Source organism: Heterocephalus glaber, unplaced genomic scaffold, assembly GCF_053883595.1.
Source record: "Heterocephalus glaber isolate CG9 unplaced genomic scaffold, H.glaber_assembly_v1.0 deba00000122, whole genome shotgun sequence".
NCBI classification, from domain to species: domain Eukaryota; kingdom Metazoa; phylum Chordata; class Mammalia; order Rodentia; family Bathyergidae; genus Heterocephalus; species Heterocephalus glaber.
This window is the reverse complement of record NW_028258138.1, coordinates 48,730,978-48,757,201: the sequence shown is the minus strand read 5'-3', so window position 1 is coordinate 48,757,201 and position 26,224 is coordinate 48,730,978. Positions and strand designations below refer to the sequence as shown.

At 35.8% G+C, this 26,224-nt stretch overlaps 2 protein-coding genes and 1 pseudogene across 11 annotated transcripts in view; 2 read left to right on the top strand and 1 right to left on the bottom strand.

Moving 5' to 3' along the window:
• Positions 1 to 26,224, bottom strand: part of Cmss1 (cms1 ribosomal small subunit homolog) — a 399,997-nt gene that overhangs the window by 299,756 nt on the left and 74,017 nt on the right. The gene's annotated exons all lie outside the window — the stretch shown is intronic.
• The window catches only part of Filip1l (filamin A interacting protein 1 like), a 319,152-nt gene that overhangs the window by 224,992 nt on the left and 67,936 nt on the right, over positions 1 to 26,224 (top strand). The gene's annotated exons all lie outside the window — the stretch shown is intronic.
• On the top strand, positions 14,933 to 23,022 carry LOC147830422 (death-associated protein-like 1 pseudogene; annotated as a pseudogene).

Below are 26,224 nucleotides of genomic sequence, written 5' to 3'. Positions count from 1 at the left end.
GTGTTGTTCACTGGTACCAGCTAGCATACATCAATGTTTCAGCCCTATTTGACCCTACTGTGAGATGAGTTTATTGGACTACTTTCAAAGACATCTCTCAAAAAATATCAGATTTTCTCTCAAGAAGCTTTGGCTGCTCCTTTGAAATAAATAGATGGGGCCGGGGATTTAGCTCAGTGGTTTTGCTGCCTGTTGCACAAGCGCAAGGACCCAAGTTCGATCCCCGGTACCGAAAAAGTAAAAAATAAAAAAAATAAAAATAAGTGAATGAGAGTTTTAAATGTGTAACTTTTTAGTTAAACTAGTTAGTTAACTAGTTAGGTAACGAGTGCTGATTGCCATTCATTCACTCATTCACTGATTCATTAAAAAATTAATTCAATGACTGTTACAAGCCAGGTCCTATGCTAGATACTGGGAGAAGAAGGTAGATTTCATCTTCACTTACATAAAACCTCAATTAATTTGTTTATTGTGAAAACAGACACACTACTGCAGGTTTTAAGATTTGATAGTGATGCTTCTAAAGCTCTATGAAATCACGATGGGTAGGAAATAAAAGGCATCACTATAGTAAAATAGCAACAGTAAACTGGGTTTGGTGGCACATTCCTGTAATCCCAGCACTCCGGAGGCTGAGGCAGGAGAACTGCCTTGAGTTGGAGACCAGCCTGGGCTAGATAGTGAGTTCAAGGCCAGCTTCAACTACATACTGAGACCCTGTCTCAAAAAACCAACCAACCAACCAACCAACAAAACACCAATGCTTATGATCATAAACCATTCAGTAGAAATTGATAAATGTATTACACTAGAGAACCCCACATTTAGCACAGAATTTAGCCCAGTATCTTACAGCTACTGCCATTAGGATTTTTCAGTTTCTTTGGTCTTAAATTTCAACTTTTATGAATATTCTACAAAGCAAAACAGACTAGGTACAATGCTGTAAAAGTCTACTTTGTAAAAATAATATTTGGAAAGCCAGCAGTGTTAAATTTCACGCACACTAAACTATTGTTGTAGAATACATTGTACTCAAATGCAATCATTTCCTTTCAGTCTTCTGGCAAGGAGTTATTTGTATTACATTTTCTCAAGACTACATCTTGAAGTAATGATATGGATGCTAGATCTCCATTTGACCGTTGTCATGGGCATCCACTTCTTTGTCAAAATAAAATTGAGACCTACCACAAACACATATTTTGGTACTATAGTCTACACAGAATTACAGTGCAATCAGCTTGGTGTTAACACCTCATCCCATACCTAAAGCAGGATCTAGGCAGAGATACAGATGCTAAGTACCTCATGTAGGAACTTAAGACTATACACTGTGACCTAACTTTCAACAGGTGTTACAAAAATATTCCCTTGGAACTGCGCAATTCACCAATTTCCACATACACCACTTAATTCCAGAGTCAAAATTCAGATACACTGATGATGCTATTTGTCTGATTCTCCTTTCCTGAAAGTTAGGCTAAATTTTATAATTAATTTTGTGTATGTATGGGGATATATAATGATTGGTAAATTCTTACTACAGCAATCTAAAAGAAAACAACAAATTCAGTGAGAGATGAACTGAGAACTTAGAGATAGGGGAAGTCTGTCTGCAGATCAGATGTGTAGTTAGGGTGTAACTTTGGGCAAATTCTGTTTCATGAATCTTGTTTCCTTGTATATAAAGCAAGGTAGACAACATGATTTGCATGTCTTTTTCAGATCTAACAATATGTAACCATGTAATTGTTATGAATAAGTGCCTTTTACTTCAAACCTTGGAATCTAACCCACATTAAACAAAGAGTTTGGTGCCAGCAACTTCAAATCCAAATCTGTAGTTTCATTTTTACAAGACATCTAGATTTTGGTATATATTACTATTCCTCAAGTCTCACAAACTGAACCTAATATCACTTTTGCAAATCCAGGTCCACTTACAACATTTCTATTCCTGTGAATGCTACCACAATTAATCAATAGGTCAGATAACTATAAAAAATGACAGACAGGGCTGGGGATTTAGTTCAGTGGTTCCGGTGCCTGCCTCGAAAGCACAAGGTCCTGAGTTCAATCCCCAGTACCAAAAACCAACCAAACAAACAAAACAAAAAAAAGACAGAAACTTCAGAATTTTACAATTTAAGCTATAAAAAAAGACTACCAACCTAGACCAATCCTCTGATTTTTGAACTGAGAAAAGTGATGTCTACTAAATCCAAGTTAAGAAACCCCAAAATCTTGCTGCTAAATAGTTTTAAACATAGACCAGAATCCAAATCTTCTGAAAATATATTCAATGGCATTCTCCCTAGAATGACCATTACTAGTTACTCAGACTATGAGCTTGGTATTGTGGGAGGTCCAGAAGAAATTTAAGATACAATTATAATGCAGTTGAAAAGACCAGACCCGTATAAAATAATCTATAGGTAATTCAAAGAGAAGTCAGGTGTTTATTCTATCATTACCACTGATTCCCCTCAAAATACTCCCCCTCAATCCAAACACACTTATCCCATCATTCTTGCCATTTTTTTTTTTTGGTACGGGGATCAGGGATGGAACTCGAGACCTTGTGTTTTTGAGGCAGGCAGGCAGGAATCACTGAGCTAAATCCCTGGCCCCCTGTTGCCATTTTTTGAAGTAGTTCTGGTAGTTCTTTTTTATTGATATCTTTAGTTGTGCTGCTGTGGCTGCCTCAATGTCCTGCCTTAATTCAAAATGTCTACTTTTCATGGTCATTTTGACTTTGGGGAAGAGTCAGAAGTTACATGGTATTAGAAATAGAGAATAAGGTAGATGAGGACTCACTGCAATGTTTTGACAAGCCTGATTTTCCACTGAATGGCACACAGCAGCCAGCACTCACTGTATTTTTCTTTTTGGTACCTGGGATTGAACTCAGGACCTTGAGCTTGCCAGGCAGGCACAGTGCCACTCAGCTACATCCCTGGCCACCATTCACTGTATCTTTCATCACACCTCATAAAGACACTCAGGAAAGAGGACTTCCAGTACTGCTTCAGAAAGCACCAAGAAAAATGAGATAAATGTGTTCAAAGTAAGGCGAAGGATTTTGATGGGGATTAATATAAATGTGTTTTACTGTAATTATTTTTTAAAATTGAAACATCCACTGTATATTTTCATCATCCTATGTATTTATACTATTATTAACAATGAATTTTGAATTGAATATTTCATAAATTTATCTGGAACTACTCTTGAATAAAACCTTATTTTGAGCAAGGCATGATTTTAAAAGTTGTAGGGTGAGTGTTAGCAACATGAATCTGACGTTCCATTTGATTTGGGCTCTGGTGTGCTGTTGTAATGTTGTAGTTTTGTTTATGTTTGAAATATTGGGGATTGAGCCCAGAGCCTCAGCATGCTAGGCAAGTGCTCTGACACTGAACAATATTCTCAACTTTCTTTTTTGCCTGTTCTGTCCCTCTCTCTCCTCTCTCTCTCTCTCTCTCTCTCTCTCTTTTTCTCCCTCCCTCCCTCCCTCCCTTCCTCCATTTGAGACAAGGTCTCACTATGCAGTTCAGGCTAGCCTTGAATTTACTATTGTAGCCGAGGCTGGCCTCGAACTCCATGCAATCCTCCTGCCTTAGCCTCCCTAGTGATGCGATTACAGGTGTGTGCCATCACACGCAGGAACCCTTTTCAAATGTAATATTTGATACAAGGTTTCACTAAGTTGCACAGGCCAGCCTCAGACTTGCAGTCCTCCTGCCTCAGCCTCTGGAATATCTGGGATTACAGGCATGGGCCATGGAGTCAGAGCCTAATACTAGGAACAAACAAACATGACAAAATGACTAATGTATCATCAAAAAAATTTACGATTATAATGTTTTCTTGAAAAAGTATTTTGATCATGTCAGTATGATTTCAGCTTATTTCCTTTTCCTATCAAATTCAGTTTTCATATTTTTATGATCTTAGCACCAATGGGCTTCCAGAACACCACTTCTGTTGCTCTTTCTCAGAAAAGCCTGAAGCCTCCTTTCACCAAATATACCACACTATGCCTTAGAGGCCAAGTCCTGGATCCTAGCTCATCTTTTCTGCCACATGATATACTTGGCAACAGTTTACAGCATTTAGTACTGGTCTTAACACAGTTTTGACAAATCTGATCTGTTTAACACTATGGGACCTAAGGTTCATTTGGCCAAATTCCCTCTCTAATCAGTTGGTTTGGAGTATGTGAGACTTCCAGACCTATTTCTCCCATTTAACTCAATTTCTACTTGTCAATTTTTCATGAATATACACTTGTTTGCTTGCAGGGATTTCTCAGTAATAGCCTGGAATATCTGAGATGCTTGACAGACAACATACTTTCAAATGATGCTTTAGCAAAAATACATTAGTAGGATATGAAGCAGAATATATACTTTCTTTTTTTTTTGGTACCAGGGATTGAACTCATGACCTTGTGCTTGCGAGGCCGGCACTGGAACCACTGAGCTACATCCCTGGCCCCAGAATATATACTTTCTACGTTCTTTTCTTAAAAATAAGTAATTTCTAACTACAGTTTTGTCACTTTATAACTGGCATTTTTTATTCTGAGTAAATATGATATTCAAGGCATTTCTTACCATAACACTAAAATATACTTAAGGAAAAATATGAAAAAGAGAATTACATGGGGCTGTCAATATTATTTGGTAATAAACATGTCCTTTCAAAGTATCAGAGAGACCTCAAAATTGAATGTTTACTAATAATGTCTATAATGGGGACCAAAAATAAGTGGCAATTAAAAAGAAAGAACACGCTCCTGTGAGGTACACATCTGTCATTTCCTTTATGTCAAATTATTTCTAACTCTAAACAGATTTATTGATTAATCAAAACTCCAGCTAGTAATCTCCTCAAGAAGTCAAGTTGTTCTACAGCCATAACTGCATAATTTTAATGAGAGCATTAACCCAGTGGCTGTGAAAGGGGATAGAAAACTAACCCATCAGGATAGTATTTGTTGAATGTTACTTGTGGAGCTACAGATAGAAAACTCCAGTGGCTTTTTTGGGTAGCATTAGTGGCTTACTGCTCCTCTGAGGGCCAAGATTTTTATCAACAAACAAAATAAGAGGCAAAGAATAACAAAAATGTTAAAAGGGAAAAAATTACTTCTTAATTTTATCTATGACAAATTCTGAGACATGCCTTAGTAATAACTGAGCAAAGCAAGTCCGATAAAGCCTCAACCTAAAAAGCTTCTGGATTTGCTTCAAAATAATCTGGCATGTGGGAACACAGAATGGTGCAGAAGAAACAAGACTGACCAAGAGTTGATAATTACCGAAGCTGCATGAGAGGCACGTGGTTCATTATTATCTCTACTTTTATAAGTATTTGAAATAAATAATGAGTAAATACTAACACATAAAACAGAAATTTTACATGAACAAAAAATAAAAAATATATTTAAAGTCATTTTCTTATTTCCCAAAGGTAACTCATGTAAACAGTGTCTTTGTATATTTTTCTAGAAAACTGTACACATAATCAGCAATTCTTGGAGACAGGTCATATTATACTATTCATTGTTTTTTTAAGTCGATGGATATTATTCCACTTTATGAATGTAATCATCTAGCCAAACCACTTTCTGGGCTTTGTATAGTATCTCCCCCCACCATTAAACATTGCTCAGTGAATTAGGTATTAATGACTTTAAATGCTTCTTAATTTCCACTTGGCTTCAGACAAATTAATCACTAGTAATTTTATTATTATCTTTTCTGTTTTTTAAAATAATGAGGAACTAGCTGGGCATGATGATGCACACTTGTGATTCCAGCACTCAGGAGGCTGAAGCAGAAAGGTTACCATGAGTTTGAGACTAGCTCAGACTACCCAGTGAGACCCTGTCTCAAAAAACTAACAAAAACAAAAGCCAAGTGTAGTGGCACACGTCTATAATTCCAGCACTAGGGAGGCTGAGTCAGGAGAATTGCTGTGAGTTCAAAGCCAGCCTAAAATACACAGCAAGACCTTGTCTCAAAAATTTTTATATATTTATATACATATATATAATAATATATAATTGTATGTGTATATATCATTATATATATTTATATATAGGTATTAAAATAAAGAGGAACTAAAACTAATGGGAAAACAAGTCTGTATTTAAGACCTTGTAAACATCACAGACACACTAATAGGTATACACTGTATAGGTATACACTAATAGGTATACTAATAGGTATACACTAGCAGGGGTTAGGGGGCAGCATTGGGAGAACCCCAAGAGTCAAGTCCACAAATTCTACCCTTGTACTTCTTTTTTGTTTGTTTGTTTTGTTTTGTTTTGGTACCGGGGATCGAACTCGGGTCATTGAGCTTGCGCAGAGGGCAGCAAAACCACTGAGCTAAATCCCCGGCCCCCCTTGTACTTCTTAGCACTTTTCTCAGGGTCTTCAGATCTCCCAGCAAAAATGGGTCATAAAAGTAACAGAAGCAGGGATTTAATCCAACAGCAACAGCTTCTGCAGTTCAAATGAAATCTGTAATTATTTGTAGCAGTCACCTGATGGAAGTGAACAAAATGGTCTCAGAAGAGCAATAGGCAGGAGGGCCAAAATTCACTTTCCTTCAGCTCCCCCAAATACAAACACAGGGGATGTTGTTTACTTGGACAGGGCACTGTCAATGATGTGAACAGATTCACAAACATGATTTATCAACTCTATATTGTCCCTGGATATTTTCTGAAGAATTGGGAACAAAGCAAAAGTATTATGAGCCCACAAATCATTGCTATATATAAACATTTTTTTTTTTTTGAAACAGGTCTTGCTATGTAGTTTAGGCTGGCCTTGAACTCGCTATGTAGCCCAGGCTGGCCTCAAACTCCTGTCTCAGCCTTCTAAGTGCTGGGATTCCAAGCAAGTACAACCATGCCCAGCCATATAATCACTTTTTTCTTTCAGAAAAAAAATGATACAATATTTTTTTTCTTTCTTTAACTACTTTAAATTTTGTATTCAATTATAAATTTCTTCTTTTTTTCTTTTCTTGAAACAGGGTCTCACTATGTAGTTCAGGCTGGTCTTGAACTCACTATGTATCCCAGGCTGGCCTTGAATGCGAAGCGATCCTCCTGCCTTAGCCTCCAAGTGCTGAGGTTACAAGCATGTACCATCATGCCAAGCTAAATTATAAATTCCAAGACTATTTGTAACATATGCTAACATAATTTAAGTTTCTCTTAAGAATACAAAATTAGGGCCGAGGATTTAGCTCAGTCATTCTGGTGCCTGCCTCGCAAGCACAGGGACCCAAGTTCAATCCCTGGTACCAAAAAAAAAAAAAAAAAAGAATATAAAATTAGTATAATGATTATATTTACATAAAATACATACAGTTAAAAAATTTAAATTTAGGTACAGATAAAACAACTAACATGCAATGTTACTAAATGGAATAAAACCAATACTTTGCCTTTTAGGGATTATGAACAATCCTACAAAAAAACAATCTTTAAAAAAAAAAAAAATCCTTAAAAAAAAAAGTTGGACGACTCATATGCCTGTTTCAAAACTTACTATAAAGCTACATTAGTCAAGGCACTCTAATTCTGGCAAAAAGGTAGGTAAATAGATTAATAGAGTAGAATTAAAAGTCCTGAAATAAACCTTCAGATTGAAGGGTAACTGACGTTTGACAGGTTCAGTAAGCAGAAAGATGATTTTCTTCAACAAATGTTGCTACAACTGGAGATCTACATACAAAAAATCCTTACCTCATACCACATTCAAAATTAACTCAAAATAAAGGCCGAGGATTTAGCTCAGTGGCACCACACCTGCCTCAAAATTAACTCAAAATAGATGAAAGACCTAAATGTAAGATTTAAAACTATAAAACTCAGAAGAAAACATTGGCATAATTCTTCATGGCCTTGATTAGACAGTGGTTTCTTAGATGACACCAAAAATCACAAGCAACAAAAGAAAAAAAAAGTGTCATTAAAATGTAAAATTTTTGTGCTTCAAAGGACTCCATCAAGACAGACAGTGTGGTGGTGCAGGCCTATAATCCCAGCTGTCATGAGCCTGAGGCAGGATGATCGAAAGTTCAAGGCTAGTCTGGACCCTGTTTCAAAAAAAATGAAAAACCAAAAAACATCACTCAGAAAATGAAAAGATAATATGCATAGAATGAGAGAAAATATTTGCAAATAATCTACCTGATAATGGACTTGAGTCTAGCACCTGTAAAGGTCTCTTACAAACCAATAAAAGAAAAGATTAAGAAATCCAAATAAAAAATTGGCAGAAGATCTGAACAGTTCTCTAAAGGCATACAAATAACCAATAAATACATAAAAGTGCTCAATATTATTTACGTCATCAAGAAAATTCAAATCAAAACCACAAGTACCAATTCCCACATAGTAGGAAGGCTTAATAATAATAAATAACAATATTTAACAGCCCCAGGTAATAAGAAGCATTGAAAGGACATGTAGAAGTTGAAAGCCTGAAATGCAAGGTAGGAATACAAAATGAAGCCGCTATTTAGAAGATTTTGGCTCATCCTTAGTTAAATATAGAGTTGCTACCTTAGCCATTGGGATGATATAACAAAGTAGCAGAGACCAGGTAGCTGCAGATGTGCCCTTAAAGGAGATATTGGGGCCCAAGCCCCTTTCTCTTTTGTTCTGGGCACAAGGTGAACTGGTTTCCTTTGCCACAGCTCCCACCATGAGATACCACTGCCTCACCACAGGCTCAGAAGCAACAGGCTAATCCACCATGGACTGAAACCTACAAAACTGTGTTCAGAAACAAACCTGTCCTGGATGTGAGGGCAATCTGGCAGTGACATCTGCCACCCCACTGATCACCAGGGTTGATTCGGCTGACCTGGGTGGCTAAGTGGGTGTACTCCTCCTCCTTCACTGCTCCATGTGCATCCCCCCTGAAGCTATGTGCCTGGTTGAAGAGGGTCGAAGAGGATGACTACCTCTGATAGAGGAGGACTATTTCCTTGGTTAAGGCTATGCTAGTAGCTGTGCTCCCCTGCTAGAACCTCCAAACAAGCTCTCAAAATAAACTCCTGTTTTTCAGTTGATTACAAGTTTTTTGTTACAGGGATGAAATCTGGACTAACACAGAGAGGAGCCTAGAAATAGTAAATGAAGATATTTACCTAAAAAGAAATGACCAAAGGCAGATTATCACTTACTGGGTTGGAAAAAGAGAAAGAGCATTTTGGTTCTGTATAAAAGAAAAGAAAATGAAGACATTTATTATCTGCTCATTCACTGATTCTACATTCATATTACACTATGCAGGAAACTAGGAAGGAGGAAAAAATAATGAAGATATGGATCTTATCTTTAAAGGCCTGGAAGAAAACATATGTCATATGAAATAATTAACTGTGTGCTATAACAGGGGTATATACAAGAGTGCTCAGGAACACTACCAGACCAGTGCATTCATTTTGTATAGAGGGAATATGAAGGCTTCCAGTAGGCAACAATTAGCTCGAAGGCTGAGTAGACCTTTAGCAGGTAGAGAATTGTACCCACTGGTACAAAGAAATGAAAAAAGACAAGAAGATTTCATCATGCAGAAAAATCTCAACCTGCCACTGGTACTCTTATCAGAGAACCCACAGTACATAGAAAACATTGTGTCAGTTGTGTCTAAAGTCAAATCTGTACAGAACTTAGTAACAATAATACTAAGAACAACCAGAAAACTATTAAAACAAGAAATAAAAAAGAGATCAAAGCTCTTTAGAAATGAATTCCATGTTACCAATATCTATATAACTTCCTGATAAAGACTTACTTCATAGCAATATAGGATTGCAGAAATACAGCTCCATTTGCTAAAGCAAATAAAAGAATTTCATTTCATCCTAAATTCCAGAAAGAGGGGTATGGATGTATAATATTCTACCTATCCCCTTTTGCCTAGCCTAAAATTGGCTAATATAACAACTTGGGAACAAAGGGAAGTGAGATATAACCAAGTAGAAAATGAACATTTTAATTGTGACCTAAGCTTTGCCAAAGTGACATTCCAATTTCCATCTGTTCATCCTTGAAAAGGGCTACTCAGCTAACCTTACTAAGAATATCACTGTCACTGGCCATTCTTTAAATGTGGCCCCAATTTTGTAGGACAGGATTGAAAAAAAAAAAGTAACATGCATTCTGTGTTGATGCTTCTATCTGCAAAATGAGCATACAGTCTTGTTATCTATTTCCTTGCATGAAGATTATTGGTGAAGAATTAAGGTAACTATGGCAAAGAATTTGAGATCTATGACCCAAAAGTGAATCATAAACACAGTAAAATATTTACTTGCATATGAAGATAATATTTAGAATCAGAGAGTTTTACTTTTATCAATGCAAGGGCTATTAATTCTTCCCAGATTACCTTAATTTCCCTTTTCAAGGGAAGGCAAGGGGTACTGGATATACTGTAGTAGTGTACATCTGCCACTTCACTCAGCAACAAACCAAAGACATATGCTTGTTTACCTTGAAAGCTCAAAATGATAGGAAGACTTATTAGAGAAATTAAACACTTCACCTCTAGAAGCTCACAGAATCAGGTTTTTGTTGCATTAGTCTTGCCAAAGAGAATTCTGAATGTGTTTGTATTCTATCAGTCTTCAGTATGAGTCAGTCTGCCCCAAACTGGTTTTCTAACCAGAAAACTGAGAAGCTTGATGACACATTTAGGTAAACATGCTCACTGGATGAAGTTATTTAAATTTTTATAGCCCTTTAATCCTCTTTAAGCCTTTGAAATCATACAGGTTTTTAGACTACATTTAAGTTCATATAAGTGAAAAAGTAGAAATTATATAAAAACCAACTCTATTAAGAATTCCATGGGTTCTGGATAACTAAGACATCTAACATTTGAAAGAGCAATGAAGGTAAACTGACCTGAAACTAAGTTTTTAACGATCAGCTCATCAGCCTTATTCTTAATTAGAATTTCAGCTCTACATATGCTTCTTGCCCAAAGAACTGAAATTTCTCATTCATTCTGGTTGGATGATGACAGCCCTTGTTGACAATGATAAATGAACTCAGAGTGTGAAGGGTTTGCTCCAGTGAAAGAACAGGAAAAGTGATGTATATTAGGAGTCTCACCATCTACTCTCCAGGCAATCTGAGAATTCAATAGGTAGTTGAATGCAAATGTAATGAAAATATATGCCAAAGTTATCTAAATAAACTAGAACTGATTGCAACTTTATAACAGTTAATGAAAATTGCAGTGATTTTTTTAACCTATATAGATGAAAGTCATGACACATGGATACAAAGGATACAAATTTCTCTTTTAACACCCACTTTTATTAGCCATACTACTACTTCTTTATACAAAGAAGATTCTTGGTGGTTGCTTTGGTTTTTGTTTTGTTTTGTTTTTTGGTGGTGGTGATGGTACTGGGGATTAAATGCAAGACCTCTGAACTGATTTACATCCCCATCCTCTCTGAGACAGAGACTTGCTAGGTCACTAACTTGTCCAAGTTGGACTCAAATTTGCCAAAGCTTGCCACTTTCCTGCTGCATCAGAGTTTTTGCTCACCCTGACGTGAACATTTCTGCCCCCAAATTTGACTTTTCAATATTCACTGTTATCCTTGGGGATAAGTGTATAACAACGACGGTACAACTCAGTGGCTCTGAAACTTTTTCTTTCTTTCTTTCTTTCTTTCTTTCTTTCTTTCTTTCTTTCTTTCTTTCTTTCTTTCTTTCTTTCTTTTTGTTTGTTTGTTTTTGCAGTACTGAGGACTGAACACATAACCTTTGTGCATGCTGGGCAAGAGTTCTACAACTGAGCTATATAACTCCAGACTTCTAAAGCCTTTTGATAAAGTGACTTTCCCTAACCCAACCACCTTCTTCCTGACATAAAGGTTCTACATTGCTCCTCCATGAATATATAAAACACACACAGTCATATGCACATATATGCACACACAAAACAAAACTCGTTTATTTTTTAAATGGCATCACCAAATCAAACTTTAGCTCAGAGTACCTCTGCTCCATTCTGTGATGCTGCATCAGACAAGTAATTAATTTTATGAGAAACCAACTTGAAATAGGTAGCTCTCTCTGTAGTTTTTCACCCACAAATGAAACTTTAACCATTACTTGTTTCAGAAATGCTGCCTTAGAACATTTGGTTATTAAATTTTCCAGTTAAGCATTTAATAGTCCATTCACATGTGTGTACACACACAGAAGAGTAATAGTTCTTTGCAATTAAAAAAGAAATATAAGATGGCTAATGGGTAAATTACAAAGAGGAACTGAGGTCAGAGCAACCTCATACAGAACTTTAATCAAATCCTTGCAAATTATGAACTCTATTAAAAGAAAGGCAACACACATATATACACCCATTTCACAAATGCTTTGTTTTTCAGAAATGAGATTCTTTTTGTATATTCTATATAAAAACACAAAGATCTCTTATAAATAACTTGATAATAGTAACAAGTTACATTTTATTGAATGTTTAACATCAAACACTGTGCTAGCACCCAAAATGGATTATCTCATTTAATCCTCATGATAATCATTTAAAGTAGATACTATTATTGTCCACATAATGTTCAGATAATCACAATGAAGCTCAAAGATACTTTCCCAAGGTCACACTACTAGTAATTTTAGAGGTGAACTGGGTCTATCTATCTCCCAAATCTGAGCTTCTAACCTTCTCCACCATGGGTTCCCAAGCCTAAGTGATCATCACAGTTTGCCAGGGGAGATATCTGAAAGTCCAGGTTTCTGGACCCAACCCTAAACATACTGAATCAGATATCCAATTGTGGCATTTGGAGGTAGGAACACAATAGCATCTGAAGTACTGTTCAATGTTTTTTTAAGATGCCAACAGAACACGAGCAAAGCCAGTTGTCACATAGTTGTCTAAGTCAAATCATCTGCCCTGAATAGAACATAGCATCTCTTGTTCCACATAAACCTCTTCTCACTATATATCAGTGAGGAAGGACTTGTGTGCTTAAAGGCCAAATGAGGTCATGGTCATACTATGTTAGCAGCTAGTACCAAGATACCCTGTGCAAGATGAAAGTGATACAGCACAGCAAATCTGCGGATTCAGAAGTGCTGACTCAGAACCTCAACAGAAGAGAAGGCACAAAACTAATGTGGAAAGGGAGCTTTGATTCTTGGCTACACTCACTGTATGACCAGATCAACATTTGTTAATGTTCAATATGAAATTCCAGCTCCTGAAAAATTTACTTATTGTCCAGTTCATTTATTCATTCATTTCAAAATACAGAGTGACATACATATGCAAGGCACTAGACCACATACATGACCCCCATCCTCAAATGAAGAAAAGCACTCAGGTGGTAAAAAATGAGGTCATCACTGACAGGGTTCTGGAAGAGCACCATGACAAAAATAACATTTGAGCTACATCTTGAAAGAGCCACAATTCATACCAGCAAAGGGGGGGGGGGAGGAAGAGAGAGAGGAAGAGAAAGAGGGAGAGGGAGAGCGAGAGCATTATAGGTGGATTTAACCATATAAGGGAAGGAGATTAGGACAAAAAAGAAATTAAATTCAAGAAATAGAAGTAATATGTTTTGGCTTACAAACAGGTAATATGGAAGCTATGGTTGGCAAGTTAGATTCACAGAACAAAGAGCTATGGATGTGAAATTAAAGAGGTTAATAAGTAATTAAAATACATTTCAGCAGCACAAAGAAAATGTGCCAAAATAACAATAACACAAAATGTAAGAAGATCTGAATTGAAGGAATGTTCCCACTACGTATCTGTTAGGGTAAAGTTTAAATGATTATAACAAAAGAGATCCAAAAATAGGTTACTTAGGCTTAAATACATTCTAACGATATATTAAATAGTTATTTCAAAAAGTTATAAATTTTCAAGAAGTTATAAATGATTCAAACATGTTTAAGTAAATTTAAGTAAATTAAAAAGAGCTCATCATGAGATCATTGAGAGTTGTATCCATCCAATAAAGACCAATGCTGAAACTCTACCATTATCTTTGTTACAGTGCATGGGGGACAGGGAGGGTTAGGGAAAAGTGTCTGAAAGATGTCTTGCTTTCAAATTGAACACGATTATTTCGTCTACTCATATTTCACTGATCTAATGTAAACTCACATAGTCATTTCTCAGTTCAGGAAAAGCTAGAACTATCTGGCTTGGAAGCCGTATGACTAGGAGGAAGGGGACAACTGATGTTTTGAGGATAACTCATCTGCTACAATCTTAGTGCAAACCCCTTGTCTTAGTCACTTTCTCATCACTCAGATACAATACCTGACACCCACAACTTAAAGGAATTTATTTTGGCTCATGGTATGTAAAGGTTTCAGTCCACAGGCCACTGGTTCCATGGCAGGATGGCATGGCAAAGGGGCACAGTGGTGGAAAAACTGTTCATGTCATGGTGGGCAGAAAGGAGAAAGAGTAAAATGAGGAGCTGGGAAAAAGAGAAACCCTTAAGGTCACTTCCCCAGTGACATGCCTTTTCTGGCCAGACACTACCTTCTACTAGCAAGTCACCTATAAGACACCATAATTCAATTAACCTTCCAAAAGCCCTGCCTATGAGCACATGAGGCTCTTAGGGGACATCTAGATATCAATCACAACACTACTTAACCTTTCTGTGTCCACATCTTCATTAGCTATATTTTAGGGCAGGAAGTGGGGAATAAGCTATCAAGGAAGGTAGAAAAGACACAGTTTATGATCTAGAAAGAGAATTTGGAGAGGCTAATGTCTTAAAGGGCAGAGTTTCAAGCAGTGGGCAGGCAGTCAATTATGTCAACTGGCATTAAAAATATGGGATAAAGCCAGAGTGAAGCCTGTTGGATATGATGATGAAGTCACCAATTACGTACCTCTCAGGGAACAATTTCATCAGGATGGTAGGCACTGAAACCAGACTTCAGCCCAAAGAAGGTAATGAAGATGTGGGCACAGTAAATGCAGTAATACCCTTTCAAGAGGTTTGCCAGGGATTGGAGATGGAAGAGAAAGGTGTAGAAACAGAAAAATTGAGGGAAGAGAGCCAACTAGGACTAAAGATGCTGGAGCAAGACATGACAAATTGAGCCAACTCTTGGAGAAAAGAAGTGGAAATGGGAGGCAAAGAGGAGTTAGTTACTATAGACAGTAATGGGGAGTTATAATAAGCATGAATCTAAGATTGAGAAATAATAGGCAGTCATAAAGAAAAATTTTAAAATACAAAAGAAAAGTAAGGAAACTTCAAGGTTTATTAGGCTTGGTAGCAAGATGTCAAACTAACAAAAATCAATGTTTAGAAGGCTCTGTCATTTCATTTTAAAGGAATATCCTACTTTAAAAGAGCATGTTAAATATATTTTTTAAAGTCCTATTTTAATTTGGTCATCCAAAAATGCCACTGTTACAATCATAATGGTTAAATCTTGGAAACAGCCTATATGCACACCAACAGATGAATGGATAAAGAAAATGTATTTATACACAACAGAGTACTGCGCCATAAAGAACGATAAACTTGCTGGATGTGGTGGCACACAGCTATAATCCCAGCACTTGGGGGAGGTGGCTAAGGCAGGAGGATTGATGTGAATTTGAGGCCACCCTGAGCTCCATAATGAGTTCAAAGCCAGCCTGATCTCTACATTGAGATCCTGTCTCAAAAACACACAAACAAACAACAACAACCAATCGATAAACTTGAGGCATTCATAGGTAAATGGATGAACTTTGAGACCATAATATTAAGTGAAACAAATCAGATACACACACTTAAATACTGCATGATTTTCCCTCATATGAGAAACCCAAAATGTAAATGAAAAGCAAAATAATAGATAATAGGAACAGGAAACAGGGAGATCTTTTTCAAATAGAAAAGGAAACAAGAGATGGAGGGAGGGAGGTGGAAAGGAGGGAAAGGGGATGAGGAAAAAAACTCCTGAAGAATAAAATGGAAACAGGTTTTGCAAATGGAAGGGGACCAAGAATTGGAGAGAGCAGGGAGGGACAGGAGAAGTAGGGGACAGAAAAAAACAATTCAGTTGTGTTACGTACATGCACCAACTCCGCATGATAAATGTAATCATTATGTAGTAGAAACACATACTACTAAAAAAAATGCCAGTGCCAAAAACACTGTCGTGATAGAAACCAAATACATGTTTACCAGGCCATTTATACTACTTAAAATAGTTATAAATACTTGATTGGAAAGCAATGTTGTTGTTTCCCTACTGAAAGATCTATCCCAAGATTAGGAACAAAAATACTAAGAAATGATGGCCTTACAGGCCTTTGTTTATAGTGAGAATAAAAACTACACACTTATCCTTACGACCAACAATAACAAAAACATTCACCACACTCACTATTGCCAGAAATGTAAAGTGCCTGTCTGAAAGCTGGGCAGCTAAATCCAGGTAAGCAGATTAAGGCCCAATCAGATTATAGAGCAGGAGTATTTACTCGAAAAAACAAGATGCCTATCTCAATAGTTACTTTCCTTGGCCAAAGATCTTGCTTAACTCAATTAGCTTGGGCTTGTTTCTATTACTTGAAGTCATACTTTTCTATTACCAAATGAAGTGTTTTTCATTTAGGACAAATTAGTATAAGTAAATGAAGGAGCAGGGGTGATAATTTTATCATGATTTTAGCCTGGGGAAGAAAAGAAGAGATTATGTAGTTTTTTGTGCAAAGTATCTTAATAAAAACAGAAACACTCATTTTTTCTTTTTTTTTTTTTGGTGCCAGGGATTGAACTCTGGTCTTTGAGTTTGCACAGCAGGAGGCGAAACCACTGAGCTAAATCCTGGGCCCAAAACACTCTTTTTTGAGTCATTGATCCAACCAACCCAGAGCCTCATCTCTCATGGTGGTTGCAAAGGGTACCGTGTGAAGGTGCAAGCAAATTTTGAATTCACCCATACATCAAAAATCTTCCAAACCTACTTTTTAGCACACCCAATCAGTATAGTTAATACTTTAAAATATGCATGTGTGTACATGAACCCAATCTTATGTATATACACACATGGACACACACACACACAGTGTTTACTACATGGTTAAAAAAACTGTCCTAGGACACAGAGCTAGAAATGGGCAGAGAGGGGAACTGAACTCAGCTATTTGCTTGTTTCCTTCATCATGAGGTGATACTGTTCTTTGAGTAAAAGCACTTCTTTTAGGTCTCTCATTCTAACAGTTCTAGGTTTGGGTGAACATGAGTGTGTTTGCTTTTGCACAATGCTTATGATTTTATAGATTTTAATCAAACCCATTTTCCACTTTAATTTTTCCAATTTACAATCTAAATCTTAGATATCTTCACATAGATGTCACATCAATCCCAGTTTGTCTGCACTTATGTGAAACCTTCCAAATTCCATTAAACCTTTTCCAGGACAGGTAATTAAAATGGTAAAAAATATAACATGTGGATACCATCCATTTTCATCACAAATAAGAATATGCTAGTGATTTAGCTTGTCTTCCTGACAAGCATTTTGTTGACCCTGTTGACTATCCAGGGTCCACAGATAATAAGTGATTATAATACAAGATTTATCCCTTGGATCAAAATGATAGTTTTAGATATAGTTTGAATTACTACTAATCATGCTATTTTCCATTTTAGAATGGGATGACTAGATAAAGATGGGGTTTTTTTGGTACTGGGACTTGAACTCAGGACTTTGCACTTGCCAGGCAGGTGCAAGGGCCACTGAGCTACATTCCTGGCCCCTAGATAAGGATAAATTATGGATCAAGTTAACTACCTTAAGAATGACAGCACATCAATATATCATAGAATTACCCATTTTCACAACCTTCTCTATGTTCATGTATGGAACTGCATCTGAGAGACTGATTGTTATTCTGAAAGAAAAGAAAAGAAAAGAAAAGAGAAAAGAAAAGAGAAAAGAACAGAAAAGAAAGGAAGGCAGGAAGGAAAGGGAGAAAGGAAAAAAGAAAGTACAAAGTAGAAGAAAGGAGGAAAAAGAAAAAGGAAAAGAAAAAAGATAAGTATGAGTAGAATATTTGCTCAATCATTAAACAAATATCTATGGAATACCTACTCTTTTCTAGGTTGTAGGTATGATCTAGCTATAGGCAGATTGTGGCCCCCACCATTCTATATTGTATATTAAATGTAGCCCAAGATAATTCCTCTTCACTCATAAAAAGAGGACAAAATGAAAAAAAAAAAGGTGAGCTGTACATTGGTCATGGTTGAACCTATACTTTAGGTTGTCAGACCATATCCTCAAATTTCTACTTAAAAAAAAGCTACATGGTATGAAAAGTATCTCGGATATTGATATTATGAATCAATTCCATTGATAAAACTGTCTTTGGTAAAAAAATACAGCCATTACTTAGGAGATCAGTAAAATAAATCCAATCATTTCAATATTTTTTTGCTAAAAATTAAAATGCAGTTGTCAGAATAATTCTTGTAAGACTTCATATAATACTAGCAGACAGATAATAAAGAAATTAATAAAAAAGCCACACTTCATTTTGTTTTGTTTACTGGCATCATTATTATGATCACCACATATTTTTTGTGCCTACTACATATAAAACATGACACTGAGCTCTGCTGAGATCAAGACATGTAGTACTACTTACACAAAAATAAATATATGGTTTGTAATAGCTAAATCATGGAAACAGCCCAAATGCCCATCAACTGATTAATGGATAAAAAAGATGTGGCTTTTCTATACAATAGAATATTATTCCGCCATAAAGAAGGATAAACTTGAGCTATTTATAGTTATATGGATGCACCTTGAAGCTATCCTCTTAAGTAAAATAAATTGGACAATCATATGTAAATATCGCATTGTCTCATTGGTATAAGACACTGAAAGTGTAAAGAGGGACCAAAATGTATAATAAACAATGTGAAATAAAAAAACTGTTGAAAAGGAAAGGGGAACTTGAGAGGTGAGAGGGGGAAAGGAAGGAAGGAAAAAGAAAAAAATGAGAAAAGAAGGAAAAAATGGAAATGGGACTTTTGTAAAAAGGAGGGGGAGGGGTTGAAGGAAGGAGAAGGAGATGGGGAAAAAGGAGGAATCAAGAATCTTGCATAGGTACAAATTTCCTATGATGAATGTGATCATTATGTATAATTAAATTGTACCAATGAAAAATTTTTTGGGGGGGTGAAGGATACAAAGGAATAGGAAGAAAGCAAGTCCAAAATCTAGCAGGGAAAAAAGGTGTATATAAGACCCTTAAGCTTGTTGGAATTTGTGCTATTTATCAACAAGATAATGCAGAGAAAATACCTTATCCATTAGGTACATCCTGTCCAGAATTTAATAAAAGGAAAATCTCTTGGCTGAGAACAGAGTTACACAAATAAATTGTTTATGTAATAAGCTCTGTTTGACTATTAAGCTTTAGAATACACATTGCTTATATTTAAGCAGCATAAATTGTAGTATCATTGTTAGTACAAATCACAGGTCTTGATGTATGGTGAGCTTTTCTGACCAACATCTGGCTAATAGCCAAACACAAGTACATAATTTAAAACACTCAACTGGTTTCATCTTAAGGCATTTGTTTAGTGTTTAATGGCTTCTCTGGGGACACAAAAATTATAAAAGCGCATTGTTTTGACATGAGCTAAAATGAGTCATCGCTCCTCACTACATTTTTGAGGATTTGGCATTAATCTTCTGAGACAATAAGCCATAAACATTTGAACAAATATCAATTTTCCTAAACAGTTTAGTAAAATCAGGCTGCACTTCTGATCGGAGCATTAAGATGGTAAAAGAAAGCATTATTTAACCATTTTGTTTTTCAAACAACACCTTCCTGAACATTTTTAATGGCCAATCTAAGGCCTAATCATCAAAGCAATGCTAAAGCTTACTTACTTATTTTTTTATAACAAGTTTATATTGTAAACCATTTAATTTGTTGGTAAATTCTAAACCTAGTATCATATAGTAGCATTCCACCCAGCATTCTCTGCTTGTTTTCATAATTGTCAACAAGAAGCAAAGCAAACTGGCTTCAGTTTCGACTCCTGGATGGTCTGGGGTCCAGATCCTTTTACCTCCATGCCATACCCATTCAGGCATGTTCAGTCTAGGGTTTATTGGGCAACTTCATTTTCCTTTAGACTAGTGGTCCTAGAACTTTGCTGAATATTAGAATCATCAAAGGAGCTTTTAAAAATCTGGATTTCCCAGACTACACTGATTGAATCAGAATCTCTGAGAATTAAAAGCATCAGTGGTAATGAAAGCTCCCCAGGCAATTCCAATATGCTGGACAGTTTGAGTACTGGCGCATTAGACTTGTTTGAGAGAGCAAAAAGAGGCAGAGTTAGATAAAAATCAGCACATTCATTACTTCATGGAAGTTCTGGTGAATATCAAGTGTGGGAAAAAAAGTTTGTACTAAATAACTTTTATGAAACTATGGCTTATTTGTAACATGGAGTTAAAAGCACGGATTCTGGAGCTAAACTTCTTGGGTTTGAATCCTCAATGAGTGTTTAGACATTCAGTTTCTTCATCAGTTAAAGGGGTAATAATGTTTACCTTACAGGGCTGCTGTAAAAATTAAAAAGAATTAATAAATATCAATATAAAGTGAGAATAGCATTTTACACAATAAAAGATCAGCTATGTATTACTTGTTAATATCCTCATAATCATTATCTTTGTTATTCATATTTTATTAATATTTGACTGCAAAGAGTTAAATATACTGTCTCAAGCTGAAGCGTCAAGTGGTTTTGATTTCCAGAATTTAGTCACTATGAATTTTAAGAATGACATCACCACTGAATGTGTAAAATATTTTAATGTTTTTCATTTTACATTGAGTACCTCTTATGTATGAAACATTATTCTAGATGTGTTACCTAGCTTCTCAAAATGTTTTAATATACTTCTCTATTTATTTCATCCTAAAATTCTGACAAGTTTGTTTTGACCTTAGAATATAAGGTTTCACAGATCCTTTAAACAACAAGAACAGCACAGACAGTATTTTAAGAATGTATTAAGAGAGTTCAATCGCTGGTACCAAAAAAAGAATGCTTTAAGAGCTAACTAGTTGAGGGCTGGGGATTTAGCTCAGTGGTTTCGCTGCCGGCTGCGCAAGCGCAAGGACCCAAGTTCGATCCCCGGTACCAAAAAAAAAAGGAAAAAAAAAAAAAAAAAAAAGAGCTAACTAGTTGAATATAGTACTTACTATGTGTATGGTCTACTCTAAGCAATTAAAGGCTATAACTTGATTAACACAACAATCCTATAAAGAAGGTACTCTCAGCATTCCCAGGTTATAGATGAAGAAATGCAGGCACAGAGAGATTGTACAACTGGTACACAGCAAACTCAAGATGCAAACTTAGGAAGTCTGGTTCCACCCTGGGAATTAATATACACTAAAGAAAGACACCCTGAAGGTGGACTATGGTGCAGTTTTGAACAAGAAGGAGGTGGGAGTCCAAAATGTCCATCATTAATAGTTTCATGAAGAGTATACTTTATGTGCGAGTCCACATACTTTGTCTTAGAAATAGTCTATTGAAGAAGGGGTTAGGAAATTGCTAAGAAAAAGCAACAACAGTAATCACAACAACTACTATACATATTTCACAAAACACTAAAACCTGCATAAACAGTCTCTTTTGATTATTTTAATTATATAATCAATACATTTTCTGGAAAACTTTTTAAAAAGAATTAGGTGGACTATTTCCAAGATAATCTTAAAAGATGTGATCCCCATTTTTAACTATAGTGCATTAGTGGTACTTGTTATGGCTAAAAGGATGCATCACAATAAGAAATGATCAAAACATCCACAATGTATAACTTGGTTTGGAAACCAGAAATCTACTTTTGAAAAGTATAACCAGATACTCTGTTTGAAATAAAATTGAGACTCTTTATAGGATGCAAAATAAAGATCAATGTCAAAACTTATTTTCTTTTAAAAGATATTTTGGATGAAAAGAAATGCATTCTCAGTTTAAACTTCTAAAAAATGTATACATAAAAACCCATATTTAATATATCAAAGTACATTCACTATAGATATCTTTAGGGCCTAAATAAGAGTGACTACTTTTTTTACGGATAAATGTTCAAGTCTTTTCAGGTGATGCGAAATAGCACAAGTCTGATTTATATTAATGATTATTTAATGAGTACTTTGAAATGTACCCAAACTTCTATGAGAACTTCAGATTCAGTGCTCTTAGAACATATCTCACTTAACTGTATTTCCTTTTGGTATTTCTGACAGTCCACACACATTAAAACAAGGCAATAAAAATCTCTTTAGATGATATGGAAAATGTATATACATTTCAGTGTGTGAGTGTGTGCGTGTCAAAAACCCAGATGGTGGGGATTTAGCTCAGTGATTCCGCCGCCTGCCTCAAAAGCGCAAGGAACCAAGTTCGATCCCTGTACCAAAAAAAAAAAAAGTTTAGATCTTTAAAAACAAAAGCTGGAGGAACGCGAAGTTCCAAAAAACAAGAAATCAGCATCTTGGAGAAACAAGCTAAGAAAATAGGCTTAGAGAAAACAAGTGCCATTGCAAATGTTGCGAAAATACAGACACTGGATGCCCTGAACGACACACAGGACAAGCTCAATCATAAATTTCCAGCAACAGTGCACATGGCACATCAAAAACCCACACCTGCTCTGGAGAAGGTCGCTCCCCTGAAAAGGATCTACATTATTCAGCAGCCACGAAAACGTTAAGCCGGGACATAAAACACAGCCAACTAATAGACTGCTTCAGTCATCTGGCAGCTTAGCAAGAAGGATCCAAACTTTCCAGAGCCCTAGCGTACTTGATTGGTAATTAAAACAACTTTTGTATCTTCCCTGTTGACTTTAGATAATAAAGCACCTAAAATTGTAAAAAAAACAAAAAAAACAAACCAAACCAAACCAAACAAAACCCAGATGGAGACCTGTCATTACAAAAGAAAAATTTTATTTAGCTGATCTCGGGTTTTTATTTAGAAAGGAAGAGATGGCACAGAATGAGACTGGTCATGAAGAATCAGGGTAGTCTCCCTAAGACTGTTTCATTCTATGTAGTATAATTCATTTGAAACATTCCACATACCCACAACATACCTCTAAAAATAATGTTATCTGAAATACAGAAATGCATTTTTTGTTAACCTTTAAAACATTTCAAAATGTGCAACAAAAAGCTGTCATTCTCAAATATGCTACTAAATTTAAACCAAGCCTTCTTTTGAAAGTTTCCTTCCATTTTGAGTATAACTTAGATAAGTACATTTGCAAATATATTTTGACAACTAAAGAAATAAAAAATATACTGGACACTTTTATGGTTGTTTGCTTAACTTTGACACATTATGAGGATATCTTATAAATGATCCCCTAAAAGACCTACCACTCATCCTAGACATCTCCTTCTGGACACAGTGAAATTAAAAAAAGTGATATGACAAGAAATGGAAAACTGAAGTAACAAGTTCAGAACTGTGCTATTTCCTATTAATTTCAAAAACCTAACTTACTTATTTTCAGTATTCCACATTTCCCTTCAAAAATATATCAGCTCAGGATTTCACCAAAATGCATCACATTTTCTTGGAACTAACAGCAATCCTAACATAATACAGGCTACTCCAGATCTGAAGAAGCAAATTTTTTCTACAAAGGGTCAGGTAGGAAATATTTTAGTTCCTATGAGCCAGATAGTCTTTGTTACAGCTACTCAACTCTGTTTTAACAGGAAAGCAATCACAATTAATGTATAAATAAATGGTTCTATTCCAGTAAAACTTAATCTCTGAATTCTAAAATTTGTAGTTCATATAATGTTCATATGTCATGAAATAATCTTTTGATTTTTTTTCTGTCTAAAAATGTAAAAACTATTGTTAGCTTGGAACCCATACAAAACTTGGCAGTGGACTAAAGCTGAGAGTGGTGGCAGGTGTCTGTAATTCAAGCCCTTGGAAAGCTGAGGCAAGAGGATCTCCAGTTTGAGGCCAGCCTGGGCTACAGAATGAGTTCAATGCCAGCCTAGACTACTTAATGAGACACTTTCTCCCATCCTCCCCCCAAAAACTAGTAGTGACTTGTATATAGAACTTAGTCATATCTCCTCTGTCATGTCTCATACAACTAAATGTAAACAAAAATTTATGACTACAGGTAAAACATTTATTTTTAAAGTATGAGACTAGACATTAAAAAAAAAAATCACACCACTTAATGCTGATCATAAAAGAGGAGATGAAGGACAGCAATTACACAGCATTTAGATTCTATAGCATTTGACATGTGTTTAAATAATATTGATATATACATACATATTAAATATACATAATCTTAGCATGAATAAGTCTTTCGATCATGCTAATTATTATTTATTTTCAAACCCCTAATCAATAACACCAAATGATTTTTGCACAACTTGACAAGTATTTAATAATCAGTTAAGTCTTTTTTTTAGTTAAGTCTTTTTAAAACTAAAATTAAGTCTTATTAAATCTTAGAAACAAAGTTTATTAATATTTATTAACAGAAACATTTTTGCACAAAGCAAAACATAATTTGTTCTGAGAAGCAAATCATGTACTATCTCTCTAGCTCTTTTCTCCAATATAACAATAGACCATAATTAAATTTTGAGACTTAAAAACACATTTCCTATTTATTAGCCTTGTATGACAGACAATTAGAAATGGGCTTCAACTCTCTTTTGTATATACTGATTTTTCTATTCAGAAAAATATTTTTTCAAAGCAAATCATTGTATTTTCAAGTTTTTAGAAAGTGAACACTGATTAATAAATCTATTACAGGGCAAAAACATCAAACCCTTGTTCTTAGGTACCTTGTGAATCTTTTTTTCTTTTTTTTTTTTTTTTTTTTTTCTGGTACTGGGGATCAAAGTCGGGACCTTGTGCTCAAAAGGCAGGTGGTGTGCCACTAGCTAAATCCCCAGACCACCTTGTGAATCTTGAACTCAACAGAGCAAAGGTTTAATTGCTATAGCAACAAATGAATCATAAGCACTGTTACTGCAGAATTACTTAAATAAAGAGCACTCCTGAAGACAGTATTTGGGCCCTATTCCTCTGTTTTCAGCTTATCAAAGTGGTTGTTTTTAAGAGCTTCTTCACTTTTTGCTTTCATTACTTTAACAAAGGGTCTTATTTCTTGACAAGATTTATTTATTTTTTCCTTAAGGACTCTGTACGGTGCCTCAAGAGCTTTAAGACTGCCATTCATGAAGACAAACAGAACTAGAAAATATATACATTTTATACATAGAAATACTGTACTAATGGAGCATACAGACTTTTTTTTTGGTACAGGGTGTGGGGGGGATGGAACTCAGGTCCTTTCGCTTGCAAGGCAGGCAGTGGAACCACTGAGCTAAATCCCTGGCCCCAGACTTTTTAAAGTAAAACAGTCCCTCCATTAAAGATCATACCAATTAAGTGGCTAACATTAGGGCAACAAATTTTCCCTTGCCTTGTTATTGCCATATGCCTGTCATCCTCCTATAGTTTCCATTCACTATTTCAAACATATGTTGCCACTTATTTGCCAGGAAAAGAATCTCTGACCTTCCCTCTTGATGTATGATGAAATGGCAGACGGAATGGAGCCAGAGAGAGCACCATTAGCAGTTATTCACACTTCTGTTTTCTCTTAACTTCCTTTTCTTTAAAGTTTCTTCCTCATGTGCTAAGAGGGATGTGTAATCATAAAAACATCCGTGACTCATGCTTTAGAATATGGACCCGCAGTAATTCCTTGCAGAAGCAAATGGTTCCCTCTTCTAGTGAGCCACATGCCTCCTTTACAAAAAGACTATCTTTACAGCTCAGAGCTTGATCAACATAGGGGAGGGTTAGGGTTTGTCTAACCCTCACCAATTATCAATACAACTTTCTTGTCCAGTTATCTTAGAGTTTACCCAACATTTAACCACAGTCTTTTAATAAGGCACCTATTTCCTGGGTATGGGCTAAGGGATTGCCCCAAATTAAGATGGGAAAAAATGATAGAGATTGGTTAAGAAGGAAGTGGGGGGTTTCCACCAAAGATGAAAGGGATTTAAGGAGATAAAAATGTGGAGGTCTG